This window comes from Triticum dicoccoides, chromosome 6B (genome assembly GCF_002162155.2).
Source record: "Triticum dicoccoides isolate Atlit2015 ecotype Zavitan chromosome 6B, WEW_v2.0, whole genome shotgun sequence".
Taxonomy (NCBI): domain Eukaryota; kingdom Viridiplantae; phylum Streptophyta; class Magnoliopsida; order Poales; family Poaceae; genus Triticum; species Triticum dicoccoides.
Window position 1 is genome coordinate 173325386 of NC_041391.1, and position 6215 is coordinate 173331600.

Genomic DNA, 6215 nt, shown 5'->3' on the forward strand with positions numbered 1-6215 from the left:
TTGTGCTGTCTTCTTGACTCAAGAGTGTACCTTCTGTAAGAGATAGTTTCTCTGAGATGGATAATGGAGTGGATGTAGGTTTACAACCTTGCAGACCAGCCTTCTTGACTAGGTCAGTGGCATACTTTTCCTGAGAGAGATGAAGTCCATCCTTGTGTTTCTTCACCTCAATTCCAAGGAAGTAATGCAAGTCTCCAAGATCCTTTAGAGCAAAGTCTGCCCCCAAGTCTTTTAACAGTCCTGTGATTGCTTCATCAGATGAACTTGTCACAATGATATCATCAACATATATGAGGACAAATATGCATGTGTTGGACTTGTTGTAAATAAACAGTGAGGTGTCAGACTTTGAAGGAACAAAGCCAAGAGTTTGCATTTTGTGACAAAGACGAGAATACCAAGCCCGTGGAGCTTGCTTTAGACCATATAATGCCTTATCAAGTTTGCACACATGAGATGGGTTGCTTTTACTTTCAAACCCAGGAGGTTGCTTCATGTACACTTCCTCTTCCAGAACACCATGGAGGAACGCGTTCTGTACGTCAAGTTGTCTGAGACTCCAGCCCCTGGAAACAGCAATAGACAGGACAAGACGAATAGTTGCAGCTTTTACAACTGGGCTAAACGTATCTTCATAGTCTATACCGTACCGTTGCTTGAAGCCTTTTGCAACTAGTCTAGCTTTGTATCGATCAATAGTGCCATCAGACTTTCTTTTGATTCGAAATACCCACTTGCAATCAATCAAGTTTTTACCTTGTTGTGGAGGAACCATGTGCCATGTATTATTTTTCTTTAGTGCAATAAACTCTTCATTCATTGCCTTCTGCCACCGTTCAGCACCAAGAGCTTGTTCAAGTGTGTTTGGTTCACCTGGTTCGCCTGTGGAACAAATCATGCCATATTTAGTTATATGCTTGTAATCAACAGGTTGTATTACCCCTTTTTGAAGCCGTGTGCGACGTGGTGATGAGGTGATCTGTAGATTGGCCGCAAAAGATCCTATGGGCTGAACAGGAGTTGCAGTTGCCGATCCTGAGAGGGATTCTCCGACCGCTGCAGCCGAATCCGAACCTGCAGGGCAGGGATCTTCTGTGGCAGAAAGCGACGTGGAATCCTGAGCAGCAGCCGCAGAAGATCCTGGTGAAGGAGGCAGCTCATCATTGCTGCATGATGGCGTATCAGCCTCGGGGCGCATGCGTATTGGTTGGTCTCGTCCGCTGGAGTCAGCACCGGCACGGGGCGCCGTGGCCGCATCTACTCCTGGCCCCACCTCGGTCGGGCAAACCGGGGCGCGGCGTGCGTAGCACCGTGGGTGGGCGCCGAATCGCGCGTCGCCCAGACCCGTCGCAAGGGGCCGCGTGTCAGGCGCGGATTGGAGCGGTGTTGGAGGTGCGCCTCGACCGATGGGAGGCGACCGCGTGGCGCGCCTAGAGCCGGTTGGCACGGAGCGGGATGCTGGCGCGTCTGCGCCCGCGGATCCCGAGGAGGATCTGATCTGTTGCGCCTGCCGAACGGATCCCGAGGCGGATCTGCCTCCCGTCTCGCGACACATGAGATGTCGTTCGGAGGAGACATTTTTTTCACCGTTTTCTTCATTGTTTTCTCTGGTTTCTCCTGTTTCATCACAAAACTCAAAAGTGCCATTAGTAAGAGGATGTGTCAGTGGTTGATCATCATAATTTAGTCCCCCTTGATCAATGCCGGAGAGATGAGGAGGGAGGAGTAGAATTTCCTCACGAAGAAGGGTGCCGGCATTTGGATGGAGTTCAGCGAAGGGAAACTTCGTTTCATCAAAAACGACATCCCTGGAGATGTAGACGCGACCGGTGGAGACATCTAGGCATTTAACTCCTTTGTGTTGAGCACTATACCCTAAGAAAACACATTGTTTTGAGCGAAACATAAGCTTGCGTTTGTTGTATGGGCGAAGGTTGGGCCAACAGGCACATCCAAAGACACGAAGAGATTTGTAGTCGGGTTTTGTGTGAAGGAGACGTTCTAGGGGAGTTTCATTGTTGATAACACGACTAGGAAGCATGTCGATGATATGAACGGCAGTGAGAAAAGCCTCATCCCAAAATTTGAGCGGCATGGATGCACCAGCGAGGAGGGCTAAGCCAACCTCAACTATATGTCTGTGCTTGCGTTCAGCTGAGCCATTCTGTTGATGGGCATGCGGGCATGACACGTGATGGGATATGCCAAGGGTTTGGAAAAAGGAGTTGAGTTTTTCGTACTCCCCTCCCCAGTCCGATTGGACTGCAATGATCTTACGATCAAATTTTCTTTCAACTAGAGCTTGGAAGTTTTTGAAAACTTGAAAGACATCGGATCTTCTGTTGAGGAGATAGATCCATGAAAATTTGCTGTAGCCATCGATGAAGCTTACGTAATAAGTGTGTCTACCAACAGAACTAGGGGCAGGACCCCAAACATCAGAAAAGATTAATTGCAAAGGATTGGTAGAAACACTAGTAGATATAGGGTAAGGTAACTGATGACTTTTTGCTTGCTGACAAAAATCACAAATGATTTCAAGATCACGCTCACCAACATACGGGAGCTTATTTTTCCTAAGTAATTTTTCAACTAAAGAGAAAACAACATGTCCTAGTCGATCATGCCACCGTGTTGACGAAAGTTTGGCAACACCATAGGCTCTTTTATTGAATCTTGGATGCTCCGGAAGCAATGGATAGAGGCCTCAAACGCATCTACCTCGATAGAGTATTTTCTTCGTGGCCTGGTCCTTGATCAAGAAAAAGAAAGGATGAAATTCAAGGAAGACATGATTGTCAATGGCAATTCTATGAATAGAAAGTAGATTCTTGTCGGCACTAGGAACATGCAAAATTTTCTTTAGATAAATTTTACGGCGAGGGGTACTAAAAAACGAGTGACCAACATGACTGATCCTCATACCTTCACCGTTGGCAGTGTAGATTTGATCTTTTCCGCGGTACTTCTCCTTCATAGTGACCTTCTGGAGCTCGTTTGTGATGTGATTGGTAGCACCACTGTCGACATACCAGTTTGTGTCGATGCCGTAGGAGCCGTCCGCAGCTGCAGCAACTTTGTCCTCATCTTGGGAGTCATCGTCATCTTCATCGTAGCGGTACCAGCAGTCTTTGGCCGTGTGCCCAAGCTTGCCGCAGATCTGACAGCGAGGGGCATCCGGACGAGACCTGGTGGAGCTGCCGCCGCGACGAGATTTGGGGTTGGAGGAGCCACCACCGCTGCTGGTGCCTCCGGGACGCCCTTTGGTGCGAGGAGAGCCACGGGAGCGAGCGCCACCGCCACGACCGCGAGATGCAGCGTTGGCCGAGGACTTGAAGCCGCCGGCGGAGCCATGAAACTAGGCCATGCGCTGATCGAAGTTACTCAGCATGGCATATAGCTCATCAAGCGTGACGGGCGTGACGCGGGCGTCGAGGGCGGAGACGAGCGGCTGGTAGTCGATGTCGAGCCCATGGAGAATGTACGAGATCAACTCGTCATCCTGGATGGGTTTCCCGGCGGCGGCGAGTTCATCAGCAAGGCCGCGTAGAGAGGCGAAGTAGGCGACGACCGACTGGTTGCCCTTCTGCGCATTGATGAGCGCAGTGCGGATGTTGTTGACGCGGCTGAGGGAGTGGGACGAGAACATGCCCGCCAATGCCACCCAAAGTTCACGCGCCGTGGTGATCGCGGTGACCACGACCAGAACCTCCTTGGAGAGAGTACTCAGCAGGTAGCCGAGCACTTGTTGGTCCTCCCTGACCCAAAGAGGGTGGAGAGGGTTGGGCGTAGAAGTCTCCTTGCCGTCTTTGTCCTTGGTGACGTGGAGTCTGGCCGGTTCCGGCGAGGTGCCGTCGACGTAGCCGAAGACACCGGCGCCCCGCAGGTGGGGTGTGACCTGCGTGCGCCAGAGCACGTAGTTCGTGCGGTTGAGCTTCTCGGTGACCTGGCCGTTGAGGCTAGGTTGGGAGGCGCCGGATGAAGACATGGCTATGCACTAGATGCAATCGGGATAGCTAGCTAGATTGAGAGAGGAAGGGCTCTGATTACCATGTGCGATTGCGAAAACGTCTTACCTCGTTGGAGGCGACGGGTTCATGGTAAATAAGCAGGGGCGCACCTCCCTGATACAGCGCATACATTGAGTTGTTACAGAGATTGAGACTTGGAGAACAAGAGATATAATCGGTTACAACTAGGTAGAGATAAGAGAGAATCCTACTACCTAACTACCAAGCTAATCTATATCAAAACAACTCAACAGAAGAGAGGTGTGGGTGCGGTGCACATTGGCACGGTGCACATTGGTGCACATTGGCATGTTTAACAGTAATGACCACAATGGTTTGCCCCATACTTCAAACCCTGAATACTCTGAAACACTATGAACGTAAACAGCCAACACACATTACATAGAATTACAAAATAGTAGTCCTGTAGAGACAAACGATTCCTTTTGGAATAGAACTCTGATATCCTATCTTCAATCTTCGAAACAACTATACACTTCAGGAGTATATCAATACTCATATTTAGAAGTAGAACAATCACCATCTTAATAGTAGACTATAATGTCATATTTTCAATTGGCAATAGTAGACTATAATAATATGTGTACTATATGTATCCAAATAACAGCGAATAACTGCACTTTTCTTCCACAGGTTGCAATATCGAGAAAATCGACTTCATTTAGTTACCGATCAGTTTACTTCACATAGATAATACACAGTCAAGCATTCATACACTTTTGTTAAATCAAGGGACTAAAGGTCACTTTGGCATTTTTGTTTCTTTGAGTATACACTTTCTGCATGATTGACAAACAACCACTCATCAAAAGATCATGAAAAAAGTATGTATTCTCACCTTGCAATCAGCCATGCGTAAGATGATGCTTGGATCAGCGGACAAAATTGACCGCCACCATGGTTCATATCCGAGTTGACCAAACTTCGGCATGAATCAAAGTACAAAACTCTCACCCGCCAATTCTGAGGGAGGGACTTTGAGCAGATGGGGTGCGACAGGAGGGGGGGCGGGGCTGGAGGAGGGCGGCGGATGGACACAGCAGCGAGGGAGACGGCACGGACGGCAACCTGCTGGAGGCAGCCGGGATCGAAGGACGCGACATCAACGATTTGGGAGAGAGTGAAAAGTTGAGGGGATTGGAACCTGTAGCCTGCCTCAATGGAGGAAGATGAAGAGAACCAACTGCAACCAAGACAAAGAGAAGAGGAAATACAACCTGCTGCGGAGTAGAAGAAGGCAACACGGCCGGCGTGGATGCAGCAGACGACCATCCCTACCGAGCCCCCCCTCCAAGAGAAGAAACATGAAGAATCCGATGCGGAAGAGCGGCAAGCCAGAGGAGCGGCAGCGCACTCCCGTCAGCGACGAACGACAGGGCAACCATCTTCCATGGACGCACAGACAGCAAAGGACCGCAGGAACGTCTGCTGCCCCCCTCTCCCCTTCTGCCACAGGCGCCACCAAGATAAGGAAGAGGACACGGTTTCAAAAAACACAAATGTAGGACACTATATCTGACACTCACCCAATCAATTATAAGTTATCCTGCACCTTCATCTAGGCCATTGCAAATTAATTTTGAATTTGCTAGCACTAATTCTTCTATGTAAAAGCGAACGAAGTAAAGTTATTCAGTTTGTACTTATGCATTCCCAATCTACCATAAATCAACAACACAAAAAAGAGAATCTAACCTGCACTGTTATGGCACTTTATTCTCATATAATATCATACAATGCACTTCCTCTAAGCATCGTATATTCAGAAAAGAAAAAGGAAAAGTCAGAATTAAATGGAATACAAACAGAGTACAAAATAAAATGTAAGTTCCTGATCCACCTAGTGTCACCTTCTTGGGTGTTTCATGTCCATTGGTTGCTCCAGTAATTCCTGAAAATCTGAATCAGAACTAAGAAATCAAACTCATAGGTGGGGAAAAACGAAAAACTATGGAGCAAGTACAGAGATTTGGAAAGGAGAGAAAAAAAAGGGCGGAAATAACCCTACCTGGTAATCCATGGAGGGAGAGGAATTCCTGTGGAAGGGAAGGCTCAACCTGCACTAGCTTCATGGGCCGTGCGCCTTCAGCCTCTGCCATTCCCCACCGTGCAGCAGCTGCTTGGAGCTAGGTTTGTGCGTGCAGGGATCCGGTGGCCCAGCCGCCCAGGTGAGATGCACGAGGA

At 48.7% G+C, this 6215-nt stretch overlaps 1 long non-coding RNA gene and 1 pseudogene across 1 annotated transcript; both read right to left on the reverse strand.

Moving 5' to 3' along the window:
- Positions 1–3372: 3372 nt before the first annotated feature.
- LOC119327070 lies at positions 3373–3511 on the reverse strand (annotated as a pseudogene).
- A 2205-nt stretch (positions 3512–5716) lies between these two features.
- On the reverse strand, positions 5717–6209 carry LOC119324532. The gene is made up of 2 exons (XR_005157008.1): positions 6040–6209; positions 5717–5930 (listed from the first exon to the last, which is right to left on the reverse strand). It is a non-coding gene; the product is annotated as an uncharacterized LOC119324532 (long non-coding RNA).
- Positions 6210–6215: the final 6 nt, after the last annotated feature.